The sequence below is a fragment of the Carcharodon carcharias genome, chromosome 14 (assembly GCF_017639515.1).
Source record: "Carcharodon carcharias isolate sCarCar2 chromosome 14, sCarCar2.pri, whole genome shotgun sequence".
Classification (NCBI taxonomy): Eukaryota; Metazoa; Chordata; class Chondrichthyes; order Lamniformes; family Lamnidae; genus Carcharodon; species Carcharodon carcharias.
Window position 1 is genome coordinate 18,047,832 of NC_054480.1, and position 25,903 is coordinate 18,073,734.

Consider the following 25,903-nt stretch of genomic DNA (forward strand, 5'->3'; position numbering starts at 1 on the left):
CACATTGTTGAATAACTGCCCATCCAACTGGCGCAGTGCTATAATTGGAAAATTTGGCCCAACGAATTGGCACTATCCAAAATAAGAATGTAAGAAAGCAAGAAGCCACTTGGTTCATCAATTCCACTTGCTCTATTGAGCCTTACACTATCGTTGGTTCTGCCCTGTCCATTTCAAGCCTAGTGGGGCTATATCTTGTATAGATGTTCTTTAATTACCTAAGCTAATCAAACAAAAACGCTAGAATATTTATCCAGCGACTCATCTTCACTCTTTAATGCTGACTTGCTGCCCTCCAGAGAAAAATCCTTGTATCATCCATGGAACATCACCAACACGAATGTTCTGGATTATTTCATAACTGCTCTCCATACTACTCCCATAATCATCAATTACATTCCGAGATATTTATCCAGCACTTTTTTTTTTTGAAAGTATTAATGGATATTTGAATAGTTTGCCTGATATCTAACCATAGTATTCCACATGGATGAGTAACAAAACCCATCCGCTGACTCAATATATTGACACACAAGTGTCCAAACTGGAATCCATCGCTAAGTTTCCCCATCCCATTGGGTCAATGCATTGGTGAATAACACCCCCTTTGTCATTTTGATCCATCAGTAGCTACTTCATTTCATAATTTAAATGCACTGGTGGGCAACTCATTCGATTGAACAACTTAGTATGTTGATGAAGACGTCTTCCAATCTACAGGCTGAATGCACTGGTGAATAACTCACTCCACCTACCGGCTTAACACATTGGCGAATAACTCACCCCACCTACCGGCTCAAGGCATCGGTGATTAATTCAGTCTCAGTCCCTCTCCCGCCGCCAGTCTCTGACTCTCCCTTGCCCCCATGTCTTCTCCGATGCGAGCAGCCCGTCCAGCCCACCCGAACAGTCGCTCAGGGCTCTGTCCTGTCTAACCCGACCCAGGGGGGAGGCTGCCTCCTCCTCCCCTTCCTTCTCTCCCCCTTCCTCATTACTTCTGCCTAACTCCGCAAGTCTCTGATAGCCGATCTGTTGCCGGGTTTTGTGTGCGTGAGTGAATCGGGTCCTGCTGGAGAACTGTCACCCTCCTGTGTGCGCTGGAATCGAAGGCTGCAGCCTGTTGCTTAGCCTCTGGGCTGTGAACCCCCTTTTCCCCCTCAATATTGTGGAGCGATCAGCAGCTTCGATCCGGGCTCAGCTCAGATCGTGTCGTCTGTTGGACTTCAAAGAGGTAACGAGGTTGTAGCTTTCATTTTCTGTGTGTTTGACAGCTTAACATTTTATTTCAATGTATTCCATAAATTTATCTGATCTAGTTCGGGAGCAATTAAAGCTAACAATCTCATTTTTGTCTAGTATTTCGTCGTAAAATGTAACTTACTGCATGATTTTGTTTTACACCTACCAAGAATAAACATCTATCCATTTATGTAAAGTGTAATTCATGTGAGATTCAGATTTATACATAAATCACAGAAGTCATAAATTGCTTTTTTTTTATGTGACACTTGAGATATCGAGTAAAATTTTTTCAATTCGCCTGATGTGGCTGGTTTCACAATGAATGTGGTGAGGTGCCTCACCCAGTAGAACATTTCCCAGGTCGGGGGTTGTTGTCAGGCTACTCAACTGTGAAGGCCATCGCATTGACCAATAACTTTGACTTTATCTGAACCCTTTATAGGAAGGGTCGCAAGATAGTGATTAGGAACAGGACATGACTCATTTTCTCCATCTTGGACCAGGGGCATTGAAGTTAACTTTAACAGCACTCCAGAACTCTGGTTCAGACTGGCACAGATGGAGAATCAGACATGGACTCCGTTGGTTTCTATGGATCAGTTTTGTGGTAATTTGTGCATTTGTCAGGGAGCACAAAAGTGTTTTTGACATTTGTCAGAATTAGAGCCAATTAAAAACCCCTCATCCCAGCGCCTTCACTGGTCAATGGTATAAACTAATCTTTCCAATATCTTGTCCAAATGTCCACGTAACACCATGGGTCTCCTCTGGGCAATTGGATTCCCATTTCTATAATGTCAAAGGTTAGGTCTCAAAATGATAGCCTGACCTGCCCAGACTTACTGTCAAGTGAGCCTTCGCTCTGATACTTGCAACAGTCTAATTTCTGTGCAAGAAATAGCTTACGCTCAGCACTTTGCAGGGATATGGGGGAAAAGCAGAGGATCATGACCAATTAGCCGCTCTTTCAGAGAGGCTAGCCTTGGCACGATAGCCCAAATGGCTTCTTTCTGTGATGCATGATTGCGCGCCCGCCCACCCGATCCTTTCCTGATGGCTGTACTGTGGCTCTGGCCGTTTACAAGTCTGGTATGTGTGAGATTGCCAGGGAAGATATCTATCCACTTGCCCATATTTTGATTTTCAGTTAGATGCCAGGGTGACCTTGGGTGTACCAGCATGGAGTGTTTGCACGCTAGCTGGAAGCTGTCTGCAGTGTGAACAAGGGCACCACATGATACCCACTGCTTAGTTACAGCTGACTTAAAACCTGTAATTTATTTTTTTTTTTGCTAACCCTGTTTTGTGGGGGTAAAAATCACTTTGGATAGATGCCCAAACCTGGTGCCTAAAAATCGCAGCAATCTTCATGTTGAAGCATTTGTTGATTTTCATGAGACTGAGTAAAAGTGGTCAAATGAGATCACTTATTCAAAACCTGTATTGGGAGAGGGTTGTCTGTAAATCGAGACAGCATCTTCAATGTTAACTTCCAGAAAAGGCATTGTGGTGAATGTGTAGAGGACCTGACCACATTCAGAGAGGTGGGAGTGGGCAGACCAACAGAGCTGGACAACCAAGGTGAGGCATTGGTCTTTTGTGAAGTTAATGGGGGGGGCAAAAAACGGCTATGAGACATTTCTCTGTATGGCAAAGGTGAGCGAGCACTGAAATGAAAGTTGGACCTACGGAAGGTTTTTGTAGGAATCTTCACGTTTGTCTGCCGACAGACAATGGGGTTTATCGGTATGCAGCCCTGCTCCATTTTTCAAATTACTTATCTGTTCAGTTGATCTACTGGTCAAACAGGCCTTTATTGAATGAGTGACCTCAATTGCTGTGGTGAAGTCAGTGAGCAGCTGATCAGAATTGTTGAATGGAATGATATTGGATGGGCATTTATAATGAGGATGATGGGGTGCTGACTATAAGATATTGCATTTAACAGAGTCCTTTATGTTGAGCAACTAACAGGAGAAATGATTACAGGATTGGAACATATTTCAAGAAATGTGGTTTATTGTCCTCCATTGCCTGCAGGGTATACCTAACGAAACAAGGTTTTCTGAAAATCCTATTAATCTCCATGCTGATTGTCCAGCTGTTTTTTTGGCATCTGATGTAATTGGTTACAGGAATGGATAACTTAGTGAGCCTGTCACTTCTGAGCCTGCTCACTGCAAATTTGGACTGGGAGTGGGCAGCAACACAGCTGTAACTCTCTCCCGTGTAGCTGAGCCGCAATGAATGCCCAATCAAACCTCAGAAGCAGATTCAGCAATTTGTATTTAATGGGGGAATGGGAAAGTTGGTAGAGGGAGCGATAATTCCGCTGGTGTTTTGGTAGGAAATTCCTTTCCAATCCCTTCCCCTTTAAGATTAGTCTGAGAGCTCAGTCCGGCCATGACTCATCTCATTCTGTTAGGCTAATAGTTAGATGATTAGGGTCAGAAAGAGGCTCATGTGGAGCTGAGTCCGGTGGGCCAAATGGCCTATTTGTGTACGATACGTTCTATGTACAGTATGTACCCATTGTGTGAGGTGAGGTCTCCGGATCACAACCAAAAAGAAGTTGCGTTCTCAATTGAGGATTTCTGTGAAATGACATTCATTGCATGAATCGTGAGCCTGTTCATGAAGTCGTTCCTTACTGTGGTCTGGTCAGATCACATCTATGTCCAGTTTTAGTTACTGAGAAATGAGGGAGGCATTCAAGCACTAGAGTTAGTGAATGAGAGGAACAACCAGGCCGATCCTCACTGTTAGTTATCTGAATTATGAAGAATGCCTAGAGATTCACTGGGTCATTAGCTTTGAAAAAAGGGAATAGAGTGGTGCAGTGGGACAAGAAGGGACTTTGGGCCTTTCATTGTGGCTGTTTACAAGGCTGAATGGTTTCCCTCGGCCATATCTAACTTGCCACCTTCGGATAAAACAAGGAGGTTTCATCACTAGCCTGAGTTGGCGAATCTCTGAGACAGCAGTTTGGGTGCTGCAGTTGACATTTGGGTTAGCAGGTTCAAAGATCAGCCAGGAATATTTTTCCTTACCTCTATGCAGTGAACCCTGCGATGAAACCATTGGGTGAGAAAAGGCTTGGACTTAGCTGTGATCCCTGCCAAGGTTCAATGGTCTGGTGGCACTCAGCATTTAGGCTCACATAGGAAGCATAGGATCACATAGGAAGAATGGCCAGAAGAAGACTGGCCCAGCACGAGGCAGCACCATCAGGAGAGTGGAAAATTCAGGTGGGTGGGTCGGATGTGAGGGAAAGAAATGACAATTTTTTTTTAGGGTTAATAAGTATGACATTTAAGATTTTAGGTGTTTGGGAGAATGATTGATAATAATAATTTCACTTTCAGTTCTGGAATGCAATGACAAACTCATTTTTTTTGTATAATAAAAAAAATACGCTGGCACTTCACAGCTAATGAGAGTCTGCAGCTTTTGGAGGGAACAGCAGTGTTTTTGAAGTTTATATTCGTTGAAACACAAGAGGAAAAATGACTCATTGGTTTAACTGGCCATCAGTCAGTGAGAATGTTTCCAAGTATTTAGGGGAAGCCGGAATATAGGTCAGCTTTCCCAATTAGATAATGTTTTTGTAAGTCTAAAATGAAACAAAGACTTGCATTACATCAACTGCCTGTGCCAAGAACTGAGCCTGTAGTCCCTTCCAGCAGCCTCTTTGCAATAGATTGACATGTGATGTTATGAAAGGGAAAAATAAGTAGTGAGATCTGAATGCTTAATTTTACATACATAGAATAATATAGAATTTACAGCACAGAAACAGACCATTTAGTTCAACAAATCTCTGTCAGTGTTTATGCACCACTTCATCACATCCTGTCAGCATATCCTTCTATTCCTTTCCTCCCTCACATACTTATCTGGCTTCCCTTTAAAGGCATCCAATGCTATTTTGTAACCCTGGGCACACTATTTTTCAGTATAAGTGCCACCACCGTCCTACTTTAACTTCCTTCACTGAGAGTGCCGTGCCATGAAATGGTGGAACGTAGGCCCACGCTCCTAATTCCCTGCCCGCTAATCTCAATGGTGTCACTCTGGTGTCAGGCAGATTTCAAATACTGCTTCAAACAGTACAAGGGGAAATTGCAGGGCAGTTTGCCTCAAGTAACTCTGCAATGTCTCCTGGCCTGGGAACAAATCTCTTTGTGTCCTGTCACTAAAACATGGTGGGTGGAACATAGGGAAGAGCTAAAATAAATTAGAAAAGTGAGACTAAGAGTCCTTCACAGATGTCCTTGATATCACTCCTTGTGTTTGGAGGATTGAGGTTTTACCTGATTGTGCAGGTGAATTCCTAATAGAGGTGGTAACTCTCTGGTAGTCCCTCAAAGTGAGGGGGACGCAAGGCGAGGGGGACACTTGCCATGGAGCACAGCTCCTTGGTTAGAACCTGCATGTGGAATCTTTTAACTTCAGGAAGCTTTTGTGCTGCAGCAACCCCACTGTTCTGGCTGACCAGGAGACTATCCCACTCTTACCGTCTGTGTATTGGAAGGGTTTGCGGGTTGATAACCGAACTGTTTGGCCATGTTATGAACGTACCTTCCATTGCCATCATGGCTTGAACCCAGAGCTTCTGGCTCAGAGGCAGGGACCCTACCATTGAGTCATGAGAGCTCCCCTAAGGCAGTAATGACATTGGACCTCTCCAAGTTGCGAATGTAGATCAATTGTCCGTGTGCTTGTTGGAAAGGTAATAAAAGCAAAAAATGCTGGAAAAGCTCAGCAGGTCTGGCAGCATCTGTGGAGAGAGAAATTGAGTTAACATTTTGAGTCCTTATGACTCTTCTTCAGCTCAAAGCATTAACTCTGTTTCTTTCTCTACAGACGCTGCCAGACTTGCTGAGTTTTTCCAGTATTTTCTGTTTTTATTTCAGATTTCCAGCATCCGCAGTATTTTGCTTTTATCTCGAAGGGTAATTATTGGACAGGACAATAAGCACATTTGTTTTTAATTATGTTGGATTTAAACATTAAGTCTGAAGAAATGGAAAAAAAAAAACAAGTAGGTAACTATCCTTCTGAGGTATTTATTGGTAGAATCAAGACTATACTCCAGTATTGACTGAATTGCGCTATTTTTCCTGCTTTTTAATCTTTTGGTAGGGTTTAAGAATCCTGTATGAGGGAACCATATAATGCCAGATATATATTTAACTGACATTGGTGAATCCTTCATATTCAAGATCTTCAGTTATAGCTCACTTCTTAGGAGTTTGGTATTTTTAAAATTATTGTTGGCCTTATTGAGGTGCGCTGTTCATTACTGCTAGGAAAGGAATATTTTACTTGTTTGATACCCAGTTTTAATGTTAACAACTCTAGGTCAATAATACCATAGATCTGATGGAACTTAAACCTCCCTGTACACTGTCCAACCATGGGACTTTAGATAGGGAACCGTGTACCACAGTGTTTCTGTTTTAAATCTCTGTGTAAACTCTCTTACCCAGGTCCGCAACCAACTGCTTAACCTTGCCATTTTCCTTGGCCTTTCTCCTCCTGTGTTTTCAATCACCAACAACACAACTTTATGGTCATTTTTTTATATCCCGCATCACCCTTATTCCCAATTATCTATTCTTTAGCCTTCTACTCACAACTGTTGATTTGTTCAACTACTCCCTCACTTAACCTTTCCCTTATTCCCAACAAAAACCTTCAATCTCTGTTCTCACCAACTCCCCTACACCAGTATGGCCACTGAGTTCGTTCTCTCAGACCTAAGGGACACATACTTAAGCATGGCTGTACATCATATAGTTTGACTTGATCGAATTCTACACCGTGCTCTGCCAAGGCAGTCCACTACTCTGGAATCATAAATCTAGGCTCCTATGCTGTAGCACCAGCTGCCTCATTAAGCTTCTGTGGCCTGTTCTGCCCACTTCAACTATGGAGGGTTCATTGATTTCTTCATCCCCAAGATAAGAACCATTCACTCAGCTGTTCTGCTGTAACATTTTCCCTTTGCAACCTCATCACCGACTTTCTCTCACTCTTACTCCTATCCATTTTTGCAATGCCTCTGTGAAGTGCCTTAGGTTTGAATATGCATTGCTCATTTCATTTAAGTATCTAAAATCCATCCTTCCTCGACAGCTCAGCAATCTCACCCAGTCACAACCAAAGATTCAAAACTGGATAGCTTCTGATCTACGTGGCTGACCTTGCAGACCCAGAATATTCCAGAAATAAAAATAATAATATTAAATAGTTCTAGAAATGGCAGTTGCTGGGGTGAAGTGCTTCACCTGTGGGATGTGGGACATCTGTGACACTTCAAGTGTCCTGGACAACTAAATCTGTAGGAAGTGTACCCAATTGCAGCTCCTCACAGACTGCATGGATCGATTGGAGCAGCAGTTGGATGCACTTAGGAGCATTCAGGTGGTGGGAAGCATCATAGACAGGAATTTTGCAGATATAATCACACCCAAGATGCAGACAGATAGATGGGTGACCGCTAGAAGGGGCAGGCAGTCAGTGCAGAAATCCCCTGTGGCTGTCCCCCTCTCTAACAGGTATATCATTTTGGATACTGTTGAGGGGGATGGCCTATCAGGGGAAAACAACAGCAGTAGCCAGAGCAGTGGCACCACGGCTGGCTCTGTTGTTCAGCAGGGGGGGTCAAAGCACAGAAGAGCAATTGTCATAGGGGACTCTAAAGTCAGGGGCTCAAATAGGTGCTTCTGTGGTCATGAAAGAGACACCAGGATGGTATGTTGCCTCCCTGGTGCCAGGGTCTGGATGTCTGATTGGGTACGGGTCATTCTGAAGGGGGAGGGAGAATAGCCAGATGTCGTGGTACACATTGGTACTAACGACATAGGCAGGAAGAGTGACGAGGTCCTGCAGCGGGAGTTCAGGGAGTTAGGCAGAAAGTTAAAAAAACAGGACCTCTAGGGTTGTAATCTCAGGATTACTCCCTGTGCCATGTGCCAGTGAGGCTAGAAATAGGAAGATAGTGCAGCTGAACACGTGGCTGAACAGATGGTGTAGGAGGGAGGGTTTCCGATATCTGGATCATTGGGATCTCTTCCGGGGCAGGTGGGACCTGTACAAGAAGGATGGGTTGCATCTAAAGTGGAGAGGCACCAATATCCTGGCCGCGAGGTTTGCTAGTGTCACTCGGGAGGGTTTAAACTAGTATGGCAGGGAGGTGGGAACCAGAGTAATAGGTCAGCAGGTGAAATAGATGACTGGGAACCAGTGAATATGGCCAGTAGGACTAAGAGGAAGAACAGGCAGGGAGAAATTACTGAACACAGTGGGACTGGGGGTCTGAAATGCATTTGTTTCAATGCGAGAAGTATAACAGGCAAGGCAGATGAGCTTAGAGCTTGGATTAGTACTTGAGACTATTATGTTATTGCTATTACAGAGACTTGATTGAAGGATGGACAGGATTGGCAGATAAACGTTCCAGAATTTAGATGTTTCAGGCAGGATAGAGAGGGATGTAGAAGAGCTGGGGGAGTTGCAATGTTGGTTAAGGAGAATATCACAGCTGTACGACAGGAGCACACCTCGGTGAGCTCATGCAGCGAGGCAATATGGGTAGAGCTCTGGAATAGGAAGGCTGCAGTCACAATGTTGGGGGTATACTGTAGGCCTTCTGATTGCCAGCGGGAGATTGAGGAACAGTTATGTAGGCAGATTTTGGAAAGATGTAAAAGCAATAGGGTTGTTGTGGTGGGTGATTTTAACTTTCCCTATATTGACTGGGAATCACTTAGTGCTAGGGGTTTGGATGGTGCAGAATTTGTAAGGTGCATCCAGGAGGGCTTCCTGAGACAATATGTAGATAGTCCAACTAGGGAAGTGGCAATACTGGACCTGGTATTAAGGAATGAACCCGGCCAGGTGGTCAAAGTTTCAGTAGAGGAGCATTTTGGGAAGAGTGACCATAATTCAGTAGGTTTCAAGGTACTGGTGGATAAGGATAACAGGAGTTCTTGGGTTAAGATGCTTAATTGGGGGAAGGCTAATTATAACAATATTAGGCAGGAACTGGGGAATCTAGACTGGAGGCGGATGTTTGAGGGCAAATCAACAACTGACGTGGGGGGGCTTCCAAACATCAGTTGATAAGAATTCAAGACTGGCATGTTCCTGCTGGGATGAAGGATAAGTATGGCAAGTTTCAGGAACCTTGGATAACGAAGGATATTGTGAGATTAGTCAGAAAGAAAAGGGAAGCATTCATAAGGGCTAGAAGGCTGGGAACAGATGAAGCCCGTGGAGAATATAAAGAAAGTAGGAAGAAACTTAAGCAAGGAGTCAGGAGGGCTAAAAGGGGTCATGAAAAATCATTGGCAACCAGGATTAAGGAAAATCCCAAGGCCTTTTATACATATGTAAAAAGAAAGAGGGTAGCCAGGGAAAGGGTAGGCCCACTCAGGGACAGAGATAGGAATCTGTGTGTGGAGCCAGAAGAAATGGGAGAGATATTAAATGAGTACTTCTTGTCAGTATTCACCAAAGAGAAGGACTTAGCGGTCGATTTGTCTAGGGAAGAGTGTGTAGATAGCCTGGATCATGTTGAGATCAAAAAAGAGGAGGTGTTAGGTGTCCTGAAGAATATTAAGGTGGATAAGTCCCCAGGGCCAGATGGGATCTACCCCAGAGAACTGAGGGAGGCAAGGGAGGAGATTGCTGGGGCCTTGACAGAAATTTTTATATCCTCACTGGCTACAGGTGAGGTCCCAGAGGACTGGAGGATGGCCAATGTTGTTCCATTGTTTAAGAAGGGTAGCAGGGATAATCCAGGAAATTACAGGCCTGTGAGCCTTATGTCAGTGGTAGGGAAATTATTGGAGAAGATTCTTCGTGACAGGATTTACTACCATTTGGAAGCAAATGGGCGTATTAGTGAGAGGCAGCATGGTTTTGTGAAGGGGAGGTCGTGTCTCACTAAATTAATCGAGTTTTTCGAGCAAGTGACAAAGATGATCAACGATGGAAGGGCAGTGGATGTTATATACATGGATTTCAGTAAGGCCTTTGACAAGGTCCCTCATGGCAGACTGATACAGAAGGTAAAGTCGCACAGGATCAGAGGTGAGCTGACAAGATGAATACAGAATTGGCTTGGTCATAGAAGACAGAGGGTAGCAGTGGAAGGGTGCTTTTCTAAATGGAGAGCTGTGACTAGTGGTGTTCCGCAGGGATCAGTGCTGGGACATTTGCTGTTTGTAGTATACATAAATGATTTGGAGGAAAATGTAACTGGGCTAATTAGTAAGTTTGCAGACAACACTAAGGTTTGGAGGAGTTGCAGATAGTGAAGAGGATTGTCAAAGGATACAACAGGATATAGATCGGTTAGAGACTTGGGCAGAGAAATGACAGATGGAGTTTAATCCGGACAAATGCGAGGTAATGCATTTTGGAAGGTCTATACAGGTAGTAATTGTACAGTAAATGGCAGAACCCTTACGTGCATTGACGGGCAGAGGGATCTGGGTGTACAGGTCCACAGGTCACAAAGTGGCAATGCAGGTGGATAAGGTAGTCAGGAAGGCATATAGCATGCTTGCCTTCATCGGCAGGGGTATTGAGTATAAAAGCTGGGAAGTCATGCTGCAGCCGTATAGAACCTTGGTTAGGCCACACTTGGAATATTGCATGCAATTCTGGTCACCACATTACCAGAAGGATATGGAGGCATTGGAGAGGGTGCAGAGGAGGTTTACCAGGATGCTGCCTGGTCTGGAGGTTATTAGCTATGAGGAGAGGTTGGAGAAACTTGGATTGTTCTCACTAGAGTGATGGAGATTGAGGGGCGACTTGATAGAAGTTTACAAAATTATGAGTGGCATGGACAGAGTAGATAGAAGCTTTTTCCCAGGGTGGAAGAATCAATTACTAGGGGACATAGATTTAAGGTGAGAGGAGAAAACTTTAGAGGAGATGTGCGGGGCAAGTTTTTTACGCAGAGGGTAGTGAGTGTCTGGAATTCGCTGCCAGAGGAGGTGGTGGAAGCAGGTACGATAGTGGTGTTTAAGAGACAGCTTGACAAATACATGAATAGGATGGGAATAGAGGGATATGGACCCCGGAAGTGCAAAATGTTTTAGTTTGACAGGCAATATGATTGGCGCAGGCTTGGAGGGCCGAAGAGTCTGTTCCTGTGCTGTACCTTTCTTTGTTCTTTGTTCTAAATGTTGCCCCTTGCCTGTGCTGATTTACTTAATCTCATCCAGGATAGTAGGAATGCCATTATTGGCCTCTGCATCTCTGTTTTGGGAAAAGGAAAGTTGGCCCAGATTCCTGTTCTTGGATCATTTGGAAGTGCCCCTATGTGGCCGTCACATGGGGACAAGAGCTGACTGAGTCTTGATGCTGTCTAAGGTAGAAAATTCCCTACTGCACTGGTGGCCAAAGCTCACTCTAATGAAGTACAAGAGGATGTTCAGTACTTGTGGAGCTCTACATCCATAAGGAGTTAACAGAAAGTGAAGAATGGAGAAAACTGATATAAAAAAAAAATTAAATTCCAGCATGGAGAGACATCTCGGAGACTTTATCTCTTCAGATGGAGTTGCATGTGATCCCCAAGTCCCAGAGGTGGAAAAACACTTCTGTCGACAGCGACTAGTGCCTACTCTTGATTTTAGCACTTATATCACTTTACTGATCCGAGAAAAGAGCTTTCAAGGGACAGATGCATAATGCACTAATAGATTTAAACAGGTTGCATCATGCAGGATGACGTTGGTAGTAAAATTGCTATTATTGTAATTCCACAGTATTTGCAGGACAGAAACAGGCCATTCGGTCCATTTGATTTGTGTTGCTGGATATCCGTCTGAGCCTCCTTTCAGCCCCTCTTCTTCTAATCCTGTCAGCCTATATCCATTTATACCTTTCTCCCTCATGTGTTTATCTAGTTTCTCGTGAAAGGCACCTATGCTACTTGGCTGAACTACTTTTGGTGGTGGTGTGCTCCATGTTCTAACTACTCTCTGGATAAAGAGGTTTCTCCTGAATTCCTTGTTGGATTTATTGGTAACTATAATACCCTCCCTACATCTCTCCAACCCTTGCTTTCTTCCTTTAAAATGCTCCTTAAAACCTACCTTTTTGACCAAGCTTTTTGTCATCTGACCTAATAGTTCTTTAAATGGCTCGGTGTTGTACTTCATTTTGTACTGCTCCTATCAAGTGCCTTGGAATGTTTCATTACATTAAAGGCTCTATATAAATATAAGTCACTGTTCTTTATGGCCCCCTGTAGCTTCGGTCTCTCTGTAATCAATCATGTAAAAAAGACCGTTAGATTTTTAAAAGTTTAAAACCCAGAGTTTTATAAATTAGGAAGAGAAAGAGACCCAATTTTCTCTTTGAGAAGTTTTTCATCTTGCAAGTGCATTAAATGAGGAAGATGGAGCCATGCTTTCTGATTGTGTTTCAACAGTGACCTGTTATGCAGGACAATTGCAACAGGTAACTCTCTTCACTGCCTGTGACTGGCTGTAGATTAGGAAGCATGAACAATGCAGCCCAGTGACACTGCCCATTTCGTGCTCTTGGAGCTCTCCCTTAGGCTTTTTAAATGCTTAGAGGAGGAGGCCTGCAGTTGTGGATGACATTTCTAGTTTCCTTTTCTTTAAAACTGAAAATCACATTTTGTATTTATGTTGTACCTTTAGCATTTAAATCATTCAGTCTGTTTTGGTAAGCGATGTATGAAGATCAGGATGGTTGTTTAATTTACTCTTTGCATTTAACTAGCTTCAAGTAAAGATTTCTGATTTGAAACTAACTGTGTTAAATGTCTGTCTGGATAAGTTAGCACTTGTTGGCCCTAGAAGAGAGATGATTAATGGGAGATCTGGTAGATGCGTTCAGAATTTTGGGGAGTTTTGATAAGGTAAATAGGGAGGACACAGATTTGAGTTAATTGGCAAAAGAACCATGAGAAGAGTTACTGAGTCTCAAGTTATACAGAAGTTCCATCAGAAAGAGGTGAAAGGTTATCAGGGATAGGCAGGAATGTGTGGTTGAGGTTACATTCAGATCGGCCATGATCTTATTGAACGGTGGAGCAGGCTCGAGGGGCTGAGTGGCCTACTCCTGCTCCTAATTCATATGTTCCTCTGTTCAAAGCTTTTTTGTGTGAGCATCTTTAAGTGTCTCCATGTTTTAAGGAAATCTCTTTACCGGTTTCAGTTCAGTTTTTATGAGAAGGTGCATTCTTGTGATATCTTCAGACAGCAATGTGTGGCCAATTTGACAAATGGTAGCATTTGTAGACAGCTTTTATACACATGTAGACAAAGACAACCTGCCATCTTTACACCCACACAGACACTTAGCTATAGACACAAATGCAAACTGAGAGGCACAACAGTTGGATTACCGCCAGTAATCCAAGGCACTACTCCTAGGCACAAATCATCCCAGATGATTTGTTTCCACCATTGCCCTCCACCCCCACCCACGTCGCTCCAGCTTCAGTTTGAGTTCTGCCATACTTGAGCAATTCAGTGCCCTAAACGCTGATGTTTGTGTCATACAGAAATGACAGGCAAGAAACAGCACATTTGCCCACAGTCCTGTCTTAAAGACTTAAAGTCATGAAGACTGGGGTGTCGTGATGACAAACTTCTAACCCCTCCCCCGTCCCTCCTGCCAACATGTAATCATCTAGGGAGACCAAAAAACAGAGAGAAATGGGGCCAAAAGGATGGAAGGGAGCACGCCCTAGAAAATTTCTCTCCAGCTCTTTCATGGAATCAAAATCACTCCAAGAAATCATGTTGGATCTAGAATAACAAGGGAATATTCAAGCACGGTATACCTCACACAAAGGAAGATGGTTGTGGTTGTTGGAGGTTGGTCATCTCAGCTCCAGGACATCACTGCAGGAATTCCTCAAGGTAGTGTCCTCGGCCCAACAATCTTCAGCTGCTTCATCAATCACCTTACTTCCTTCATAAAGTGGTGATGTTTGCTGATGATTGCACAATGTTCAGCACCATTTGCAACTCCTCAGATACTGAAGCAGTCCATGTCCAAATGCAGCAAGACCTGGACATTATCCAGGCTTGGGCTGACAAATGGCAAGTAACATTCATGCCACACAAGTGCCAGGCAATGACCATCTCCAACAAGAGAGAATCTAACCATCACCCCTTGACATTCAATGGCATTATCATCGCTGAATCCCCCACTATCAACGTCCTGAGGGATCACCATTGACCAGAAACTGAATTGGCTAGCCATATAAATACTATCGCTACAAGAGCAGGTCAGAGACCAGGAATCCTGCAACGAATAACTTGCCTCCTGACTCTTTAAAGCCTGTCCACCATCTACAAGGCACAAGTCAGGAGTATGATGGAATACTTCCCACTTGCCTGGATGAGTTTAGCTGCCACAACACTCAAGAAGCTTTACAAAGCAGCCCGCTTGATTGGCACCACATCCACAAACATTCATTCCCTCCACCACTAACGCACAGTAGCAGCAGTGCGTACCATCTACTTGATGCACTGCAGGAACTCACCAAGGCTCCTTAGAAGCACCTGCCAAACCCATGACCACTACCATCTAGAAGGACAAGGGCAGCAGACAAATGGGAACACACCTACAAGTTCCCCTCCAAGTCGCTCACCATCTTGACTTGGAAATATATCGCCGTTCCTTCACTGTTGCTGGGTCAAAATCCTGGAACTCCCTTCCTAAGAGCACTGTGGGTGTACCTACACCACATGGACAGCAGCGGTTCAAGAAGGCAGCTCAACACCGCCTTCTCAAGGGCAACTAGGGATGTGCAATAAATGCAGGCCCAGCCAGTGACACCCACATCCCATGAATGAATAAAAAAAACATTCTCAGTTTTATCATGATGATAATTGTGCTACAATACCCAACCAAAAGTTTAAAGTATTTAAAAATGTTCAATTGCTTTGAATGCCAGGAAGCACCTGTACATCAATAAAGCCAAAAAAAGCCAAAGGTTATCAAACTTTGAAGAAAGTTAAAACTGCTGTGATTTGATGTTTTAGATTGTATGCAACCTTAATTTCATGATTTTTTTTTTCCTACCGCACATATATTTTCTGACTACCCTGAAGTAAGATTTGCACTCGTGACATTATCAGGACCCCAACTTCCTACTGGCTCTGTATCTAATGGAAACTCAAGCCCGGTGACATGCACACAGAGGAAGTAGCTTGTCAGTTTGCAGTCTGTGGTGTTTCTGAACAGGAAGCGTTGAAAGGTGAAATGGAGTACTGACTGCTTTGCTGATGTAAAGTTGTATAGACCTGACAAATATTGCTTTACTCCGAAACAAAGTACATTCTTCCAGCTGAACTCTTCCAGGTAAATAAAAAGAGCCTAGTTTTGTTTGATGTTTTACCTTTGTGTTGTATCCTTAAGAATTTAAACCTTTCTGCCCGTTTTGCCATGTAATATTTGAAGATCAGATATTAAACTTTACCTGAAGTTGCATTCAACTAGATTTCATTAAAAACTTCCGATTTGAAACTAGTTGTGATAAACGTGCACCCAGGGAAGCTAGCATTGCTGGCCTTAGGAGAGAAATGGTGAAAGGGAGATTCAATAGATGTGTTCAGAATTTTGGGGGGTTTTTGATAGCTTCTCCTTGTTTACTCTATTTCCACTGGTATAAGTAAAGGACACAGATTTGAGTCAATTGGCAAAAGAACTGGATTGGAGAGGCAAATTTATTTTTTTGCAATGAGTTGTTATGATCAGGAATGCACTGCCTGAAATGGTGTTGGAAGCAGATTCAAAGGGAACTTTCAAAAAGGAAATTGGTTAAATGTCTAAAATGAAAATATTCCAGGACTGAGAGTAAAAGTTGGGGAGTAGGGCTAACTGGGTAGATCTCTTGCAAAGAGCTGACACATAGGGAATAATTTTCCCCCCGCTGGGGTGGGGGGGAGCGTAGGAGCGGGTGCGGGTGGGCATGCCTCGGGGGCATTGCCATTTTACGTGGGTGGGCCAATTAAGGCCCGCCCAGCGTGACATCCGCCAGGAAGCGCTATGCACTCCCTGTGCGGGCAGGGGGGTGGGGGTGAGTTCCCTCAGCCGAGAGTGTGCTCTTTCGCACATGCGCATGAAAGAGCATTCTCATCTCCCTGAGGCTAAATGCTGCCTCAGGGAGATCGGCGCCCAATTTAAAAATGGTGAAGGGGCAAAAATAAAATTCCCATGACATGTCCCCTCATGTGACACTGTCACATGAGTTGTGACACATCCATCCCTTTAAATCGTACATTTATTAAATTTTTAAAAACCCTCATGAAACCTCATCCCGCTGGTGGACGAGGTTTCGTGCTTTCTCTGAAGCCCGCCAGGGCTCCTGACCTCCCCGCCAACCTTAAGGTTGGACGGGCAGGTCCATTAAGTATCTCAATTACTTTTTAAATGGCCTCAGTTGGCCGTTGACAGGTTGGCGGGCGCACAGCTGATTCGGCTGTGCCCCCGTCGACCTGAAAATTGAGATGATGTGGGGTGATGTCGGGAGTTCCGCCTGACATCATCCTGCGTCATTTAATGCATTGGCGAGCGGACCCTGCCTCCCTCCCCTGCTTGCCGACTTAAAGATCCTGGCCATAAGCAGGGCTGAATGGGCCTCCTATATTGAATCATTCAAAGCCAACATGTGAAAGATGGTCATTTTTAGCAGATATTTTTACGTTGAATGTTTATACTCTTTAAGGTGAGGGGAGTAATACTTGGGGGGCAAAATAATTTGTCCTGCACTGTCGATGTTAAACATTTCGGTATCTCCTGCACAAACGTGCACTAACTTGCACCATTTTGATTTTTTTCACAACTCCAGTCAGTTAGTTACACCCATGTCCATGAATCAGGAGACTGGTACGGGCTCAGGTCCCTCAACAGGATATGAGCAAAGAAAGTGCTGGAAAATATCAGTGGGTCAGGCAGCATCTATGGAGAGAGAGTCCAATATGACTTCTTCTCCAGTTCCGAAGAGTCATGTCGGACTCTCATGTTATTTATCTCTCCATAGATGCTGCCAGATCCGCTGAGTTTTCCAGCACTTTCCGTTTTTGATTCAGATCTCAAGCATCCGCACTACTTTGCTCTTATTTGAGCTTGTAATCTAATTTGATGCTGCAACAGTTTACGTTTATGTGGTGCCTTTTAAATAGAAAGATGTCTCAGGCCACTTCCTTGGTGTGTTATTGCACAAACTTGGACACAAAGCCACATGAAGAGATATTAGGACAGGCAACCAAGACCTTGGTCACAGAGGTAGGCTTTAAGGAATGGAGGGAAGTGGAGAGGTTTTGGGGAGGGAGCTTAGGACCCTGGCTGCTTATAGTGGGGCAAAGGAAGACAGGGATGTGCAAGAGGTGAGGGAGATCTTGGAGGGTTGTAGGGCCGGAGGACGTTGCAGATGGGGGAGGGAACAAGATCATAGAGGGATATGAACACAAGGATGGGAATTTTCAATTTGTGGCACTGTCGGTCTGAGACTCATAGAGGCCACCGAAGCAGCCGGAGGAATTTAAATTTAATTAATAAATGCGGAATAAAAAGTTAACCATGTAGGCCCAAAATCTTGAACGCACCTCCTAAATCTCCCTTTCACCTATCTCGTCTAACATGCTGCAACGTTGGAGGTGTCATTCCTTGAAACCCTGTCTGTTTTAGACTTTGAAGATCCTATGACTATTCAAGGAGGAGAAGAGGGTTCTCCAGGTGATCTAGCCAGCATTCTTGCCTCAATTGACGTCACTGGGCGGGTGTAGGAGAAACAAATTAACTAGTTATCCTGCTCATTGCTATTTGTGAAACATTACTAATGCAGAATGATTATTGTATTTACCAACACACTAGTCACTGTACCGTTGCAGTAATTAATTGTGAAATGCTTTGAGACATTCCAATGGTATGATGAGGTGCTATATAAATGTAAGAAGTTCTATTGTTGCTGTGCCCACTGCTCTTTATGGTACAATTAATTTTCTATAAGCAATCCTGTCAATTTAATGTCAATCTCTCTTCAGTTTTGGTTAAGTTAGTGCTATTGGCTCAATGCCCCTGGTCATTGGTTTCTGTTTATTTCAAACAGACTATTGCAGCCCAAGAGAACAGATGAGTTTTGTTCTGTGTGCCTGGTTGAAGTTGAACTCTTTGATGAAAAGGCAGTAAGGCTGCCACTTTTCTTTTGTACTGTCAAAAATTGATCAGGAAGGGGTATTCTTGTTACCTACTTGTGTATGTGCGAGCTGTACCTTTTTGCGCACAGCACAAACTTGAATTAGATCTGCTTTTAGATACACAAATATGAAATCGATTAGTTCGCCTTTTAAAAACATTACAGTGGAGAGCCAGACTTCTGATGTACGGTTTTCACGTCAAAATTACAGGGTGATCTTGTAGGAATGTAACGTGGCGGTAATGTTACTGGACTGGTAAACCAGAGGCCTGAGGTAGTGCTCTGGAGCTATGAGTTCAGCCCACCGAAGCAGCTAGAGGAACTTAAATTTAATTAATAAATGCGAAATAAAAAGTTAACCAACCCGGTTAAGCTACAACACAGGACTACATGCTATAGACAGAGCTAAGTGACCCCACAACAAACAAAGATCAGATCAAAGCTCTGCAGACAGGCCATACAGTGTCCAATGGTGATGGACAATTGAAAGACTGATGGCAGGATATGGCTCCACATCCTTAAATGATGGGGGAGCCCAGCACCTCAGTGCAAAAAGCATGTCATTCTCAACCACCTTAAGCCAGATGTGGATGATCTATCTTGGCCTCCTCTTGAGATACCCAGCATCACAGATGCCAACCTATAGCCAATTTGATTCACTTCATGTGATATCAAGAAGTGGCTAAAAGTGCTGGATACTGCAAAGGCTATGGGCCCTGATGATATTTCGGCAATAGTACTGAAGAGTTGTGCTCCAGAACTAGCCACATCCCTAGCCAAGCTGCTCCAAGTACAGCTACAACACTGACATCTACCTGACAAAGTGAAAAAATTAACCAAGTGTGTCCTGCCCATAAAGAACAGGACAAATCTAATCTGGCCAATTACTGCCTCATCATTCTACTCTCAATCATCAGATAAGTGATGGGAGGTATCCTTGACAGTGCTATCAATCGATAATTATTCAGCGTAACCGGCCTATATATGCTCAATTTGGTTTCCACTCAGACCACTTGGCTCCAGTCCTTATTACAGCCTAAGTCTAAACAAGGACGACAGTGCTGAATTCCAGAGGTGAAGTAAGAGTGACTGCCTTTTACATCAAGGCAGCATTTGAGTGTGGCATCAAGGAGTCCTAGCAAAAGTGAAATCAGTGGGAATCAAGGGAAAAACTCTCCTCTGGCTGGAATCATACCTCATACAAAGGAAGATGATTCTGGTTGTTGGAGGCCAATCATCTCAGCCCCAGGACACTACTGCAGGTTCCTCAGGTTAGTATCCTAAGCCTAACCATCATCAGTTGCTTGCAATGACCTTTCTTCCATTATAAGGTCAGATGTGGGGATATTCGCTGATGATTGTACAGTATCTAATACGAATACTCAGCTGATAAGTGGCAAATAATATTAACACCACACAAGTGCCAGACAATAACCATCTCTAGCAAGAGAAAATCTAACTATCTCCCTTTTACTCACTCCACTGGTGGCCAGTGGCAGCAGTGTGTACCATCCTCAAATTGCAGCAACTGACCAAGGCTCCTTCAACAGCACCTGTCAAACTTGTGACCTCCACTACCTAGAAGGGCAAGGGCAGCTGATGCAAGGGAACACCATCACCTGCGGGTCTGCTCCAAGTTACCCTGAATCGTGATTTGGAATTATATTGCCATTCCTTCACTGTTGCTCAGTCAAAATCCTGGAACTTCCTCCCTTAACTGTAGGCGCAGTCTTTGTCATAGCCACTAAGTATAATAATGCAAACCACAGCTTTATAGCCCTTTGTCTTAAAGGAAACACTTCTCATGCGGTATCCTGCTTTGCATTCAATCTTATTTATGTATCTTCATTATAGACCCCCTCACCCACTTGAAGCATTCTGTTTCTTTCTACCCTCCCCCATCCATCCGTAATTTAAACACCTCTAACCAAAGCTCCATTCTAAAGGGCAGTATTATGACTGACTCGTATTTTAAATACCCTTTAGTTAAGTGTGAGTTCTTAGTCTATGTTTGCGTGGCTTAAATTCAATTTCTTCAAGTGCAATCATTTCAATCAGCACGTGGGTTTTTACCTCTTGCTGATCAAAAGTTTCATTTTGCTCTGATGACTGTTGTCAACCTTGTGTCATTGGGGTCCTGACATGAGCGTCCAACCACATAATCGAGCCATGATTAGACCTCAGAAATATCACTTGACTCTGCCCCTGCCTCAGCTCATCTGCTGAAACCCTCTTCCATGCTGTTGTGACCTCTAGACTTATCGGTCTGACGCATGCTGGCTGGCTTCTCATCTTCCACCTTCCCTAAGCTTGAGGTCATCCAAAACTTTGCCTGTGTCCTAACTCGGGCCAAGCCCCATTCACTCTTTAGGTCCATGCTCACAGACCTATATTGGCTTCCAGTTAGCAACACCTTTATTTTAAACAAAAAGTTATCTGCACTCTAATTCTTGCCTTTTAAGCATCCCTCATTTTTATTGCTCCACCATAGGGACCTGAGACATGGCCACCCAGTCTCTAAGCTCTGGAATCCCCTACCTAATCCTCTAGGTCTCTCTATCTCTCTTTCCTTAAGATGCACCTTAAAACCTACTTCTTTGTCCAAGCTTTTGATAATCTTCCCTGATAATTCCTTGGTGGCTCTGTGAAAAAAAAATTTATTTGACAACATTCCTGTGAAGCACCCTGGAACATCTTAATACGTTAAAGGTGCTATATAAATTCAAGTTATATTTTAAAATTATTATTAGACAGTTTAAGCAAAAAGCAACATGTTACATTTATACCCAACAAACAAATCATTTTTGGGTTATCTAAATCGCACCTGCCATATCTTCCTCATATTTGGGGGATTTGCCTTTGCGATTTTGTCCTTCCATGAGATGCCCAGAATGTACCATAAACAGTGAAGGTGTGAAAGTCTTTTGAGCTCAAAGTCATCTGTGTTTCACACTCATAAAACAAAGTCCTGAGAACACACAAGTATGTTGGCTTTCATCAAGCAGAGGCGACTTCACTGGCTCAGACGTGTTTGCAGGATGGAAGACAGACATATACCGAAGGATTTTCTATGTGGCCAGGTAGACAGAGCCATAACATCAGTAGGATGCCCAAAGACCTGCTTCAAGGATGGTTGCATGCATGACATGAAGGCCCTGAACATCGATTTTCACACTGGGGAGGCACTGGCCAATGACAGAGGGAAATGGTGACATCACCTGTCAGCTTGCGTGCGTCACCATGACCATCAGTGGCTATAGCAGCTTGGCAATAGGCGCCAACACCGAAAACAACAACCCATGTCAATGCCTGACAACCAATATGTGGCACTTGTGGCAAAACCTGCCCCTCATGGATTGGGCTCTTCAACCATCACTAGAAGAGCACAGTATGAAGCCACCCCATCCCCAACGGATTTGATTTGCTGCAACTCTATCATCTATCTTAGGTAGAAGGATGCCAACAATAACTTTCTTGCCATATCCATCAATCCTTTTTCTCCAGAAATATTAAGGTGCTTCTCAACCCCGTTTTGGTGTGTTTCGTTGGAATGTGAACTTTTTTTTTGAGTGGAAAATTCCATTGATAACTTAATTGGTCTGAATTTTCTTTTTTATGCAAGAACCTTTTAACTTGGTGAACAATTTGCCTGCAACAGTCTCATCAGTATTGATTAATGATATAAAACAAAAACAGAATTACCTGGAAAAACTCAGCAGGTCTGGCAGCATCTGCGGAGAGGAAAAGAGTTGACGTTTCGAGTCCTCATGACCCTTCGACAGAACTAGGTGAATCCAAGGAAGGGGTGAAATATAAGCTGGCTTAAGGGGGGGGGGGGGGGGGGTGGGGGGGGGGGGGGGGGGTGTGTTGTGGGGGGAGAAGTGGAGGGGGGGTGGTGTGGTTGTAGGGACAAACAAGCAGTGATAGAAGCAGATGCTGCCAGACCTGCTGAGTTTTTCCAGGTAATTCTGTTTTTGTTTTGGATTTCCAGCATCCGCAGTTTTTTGTTTTTATCTCTTTGATTAATATGTTGGCTCATGCTTAAGTTCACACACAATGAGCTGCTAATCTCAATCATGCTATCAGCTCTGGTCTAGTCACGTCCTTGATGGCAGCTCTTGTCTGTCTGCCCTCCCAGCAGCGGGTGGGTAGCAGGGTGCCAGAGAGAGCTAAATAAGGAGAAGAACCAAAAACTAAAAGAGAAGCAAATATTTTAGAAACATCAGAAAAAAGCATCTGTGTAGCATCTTTCACAGCCTCATGAGGTCTCAAAGCACTTTACAACCGCACTCCATTTTCTCTTTCTTTACTAAAGTGCTTGTTTGCAATGTTTTCAGGTTCATTGGAAGATAACACTCAAGATTTAACCTGCCCTTTCTCTTTCTAGACATTGTATTCCTGGCATTGTCTTTCTACTTTAGACTAGCAGGATTGCTTCCTCCTGTTATTAAAGTGATAAATGTATATTAAATACCTCCACCAGCATTGCTATCCAGCAAAAGCGGGAAGCACAAATTTACAATTATTACACAGGCCTTGAGATTTCACCACTACCCTTACAGCTTTTTCTTTAGCTGTACATGGAGAGAACAAACTGGACTTTACACTGAACGGTGGTTAAACTTGCATTTGGCCGTTGACTTCCTATGGATGTTTGCAGGGCAAGTTCCTGTCAGCCAGCCAGCCAAAAAGTGCAGGGCCATCTGGACGTTGTGTGAACGGGGCAAGCAACTGTGCCAAAGGAAAGGAAAACTTAGGGGAGAATTTTCCCAGAGAGTTGAAGGCAACCTTGGAGACGGGCAGGCTGGCAAATGCGTGGCAGAGGATAGCGTGCCAGTTGTCCGACACGTTGCTTCTACCTCGTAATTTTTCCAGAGGCGGCTTCAAGGTGATAACTGTTTCCTGCCTGGGAATGGCGGGAATTCAGTCAGCCCAGTTAAGGAGCCAAGTAACAGCGCTAACTAAAGTAGCTTGGCATTTTGTCCAGCACTGTGCAGCAAGTAAAAGTAGGTGACCGCACAGTGGGGGGGTGGTGGTGATGGGGGGAGGATGGGTGGTGGGGGGTTGTGGGAGGGTGAGCGGTGGAGGCTGAGTCATTGATGAACATATTTAAACAATACCAGCAGAAAATGGCAAGCTGTTTTTTTTTCCAAAAATGTCTTTTAATCATAAAATTTGTAAATGTACATTATGTCATGCCAAATTTAAGTTGTTATGTAAAGTGCAATGCAGATCAGTTTACTTCAATACAATGCACAACGAACTACATTTACCAGTACAAGTTATATTTACAATGTTCACTTACTTTTCACGTGAACCATTCTCTGGTGCAAACAGCCCGAGGGATTTCATGCTGTTTCAAGACCCACATATACTATAATAAAAAGAGAAAATTCTGAAGAAACTGAGCAGATCAGGCAGTACCTGTGGAGAGAGAAACAGCATTCAAGTTTTGAATCCGTATGACTCTTCTTCAGAGCTGAAGAGAGGTAGAAATATGATGGATTTTATACTGTTTAAGAGGGAGGTGGAGCAAAATAAGAGGTCGGATAGGTGACAACTAAGGAGAGATTGACAAAGATGTCATGGACACAAGTTAAAGGGACATCTTTCCTAAATCTCTCTGAGCTCCCACCTATCCCTGACCTCCTACTTTGCTCCACCCCTCTTAAACAGTATAAAATCGACCAGCCCTGAAAAAGAGTCATACGGACTTGAATTGTTACCTGTTTCTCTCTCCACAGATGCTGTCAGACCTGCTGAGCTTTTCCAGAATTTTTTTTTTCTGTTTTCATGATTCAGCTTTCCAGCATCAGCAGTATTTTGTTTTTATCCTCATATGCTATTGCGGGATGGTCTTGGACAGTGGTCTTTCGCCATTGAGCCTTTGCAGTGGCTGAAGCTTTAGTGTATCCCTGAGCCCTGCAGCTTGGAATGTGCCAGTATGCAACACTCGATTGTGGAAAGCTCTTTGCCCTGGAAGACCAGCAGGTCTTGGGCAGCCCAAAGAGCGTCTTTCGCCAAGCTGACGATCCTCCTGAAGCAGTTGATGTTTTTCCTGGAATGCATCCCTGGGAACAGCCCATGGAGCGCAAAGTCCTGCTGCTTGGGATGAACCTCGACAAAAATCACTATATCGCTTTCCTGACGTGCTTTGCAAAGGCACGTTCCAGAAGGAGGCTGACGACTATCTCTTCCCACCTCACAGCCTTGCCACTGAGCGTGGGATTCCTGGTGACAATTGCCACGGATCTCAGCCGCACCCCCCCCTCATCCTGTTGGAGGCAGCAGGTGCTTCTGTGCTGGTCCTGCTGCTTGGGTCTCAGTGATTGCTCCCACTAGTCACACAGTGATCGCTGTCAGCCTCCCTTACTGTGGGCTACCCTGTCCCGAGCTCCCACCTCCAGAATCCACCCGCCCTCCCTAACGGGGTGAACGCTTAGGCGACCTGCTAATTGGCCGCCTCCCGTAAAATTCAGCCAGGAGGTACGCTCCGCTATCAAGTAGGATCAGAACCAGGAAGTGGAGCCAACATCAGTTCCCCAGTGCTTGTTGCAAAATCCAGCCTGTATGATTTACACAGTGCCTTTCACAATCCTAGGACATCCCTGCATGCTTTACAACCAATTAAGTTCTTCTGAAGTGTAATCAGTGTTTGTAGCAAACAATGCACGCACACACGCACACACACACACGCACACACACACACAGCTAAGCTCACACAAACAGCAATGTGATAATGACCAGATAATTTGATCTCTCAATTAATACCACAAATATCGGCCGGGCACCAGGTGTAACTCCCCCGCTCTTCTTTGAAATACTGGTGGGGTCTTTTATGTTCGCTTGACAGAGCAGAAAGATACTAATTTAAAGTCTCATTCTGAAAGATGGGCCCCCTGAAAGTGTAGCACTCCCTCAGTACTGCACTGGAATGTGAGGTGGATTTTTGTGCTCAAATCTGTAGTGAGACTTAAACCCGCACTCTTCTGACTCAGAGAGGCAAGAGTGCTACCACAGCTGACACTGAGCAGGGTTATTTTTCAGCATAACTTGCAACATGTATTGTCTAATTTCATAGAAATCCACCCTACTTGTAGTTTATATACATTTTTGACTCATATTTTGAATTGTGTATACTTTGGGCTAATAAAGTGAATGCTATGCTCTTTTAAGGGAGCTGAATGCATTTAACAACTCTATTCTGGGCACAAGTAATCTTAAGCGAGGTCTCTCTTTGGCTTTACTGTTGACTTGTTTACCAACTGTTCAGGCCGTGTTATTGAGCTGTGAAAATGATCTGCGAGACACAGGAAGATCTTGTATCACAGTGTGAAACAAGCACTGAATGTGTATGTGCGTCACATATCAAGTGAACATCACAAAGAGGTTGCTGGCAAAATGTGAGGTATCTTATTGGTAAATACACAATGACTGTATGTTGAGTCA

At 43.9% G+C, this 25,903-nt stretch overlaps 1 protein-coding gene across 3 annotated transcripts in view; it reads left to right on the forward strand.

Moving 5' to 3' along the window:
- Window positions 1-845: 845 nt before the first annotated feature.
- The window catches only part of LOC121287477 (protein phosphatase 1 regulatory inhibitor subunit 16B-like), a 150,169-nt gene continuing 125,111 nt past the window's right edge, over window positions 846-25,903 (forward strand). The window contains exons 1-2 of one of the 3 annotated variants that reach the window (XM_041205403.1): window positions 846-1,231; window positions 15,369-15,618. The gene's annotated coding sequence lies outside the window, so the exon portion shown is untranslated. Of the gene's footprint in view, window positions 1,232-12,237; window positions 12,295-15,368; window positions 15,619-25,903 lie in introns of those variants that run through there. The other 2 variants (XM_041205401.1, XM_041205402.1) reach the window with 2 other exon arrangements.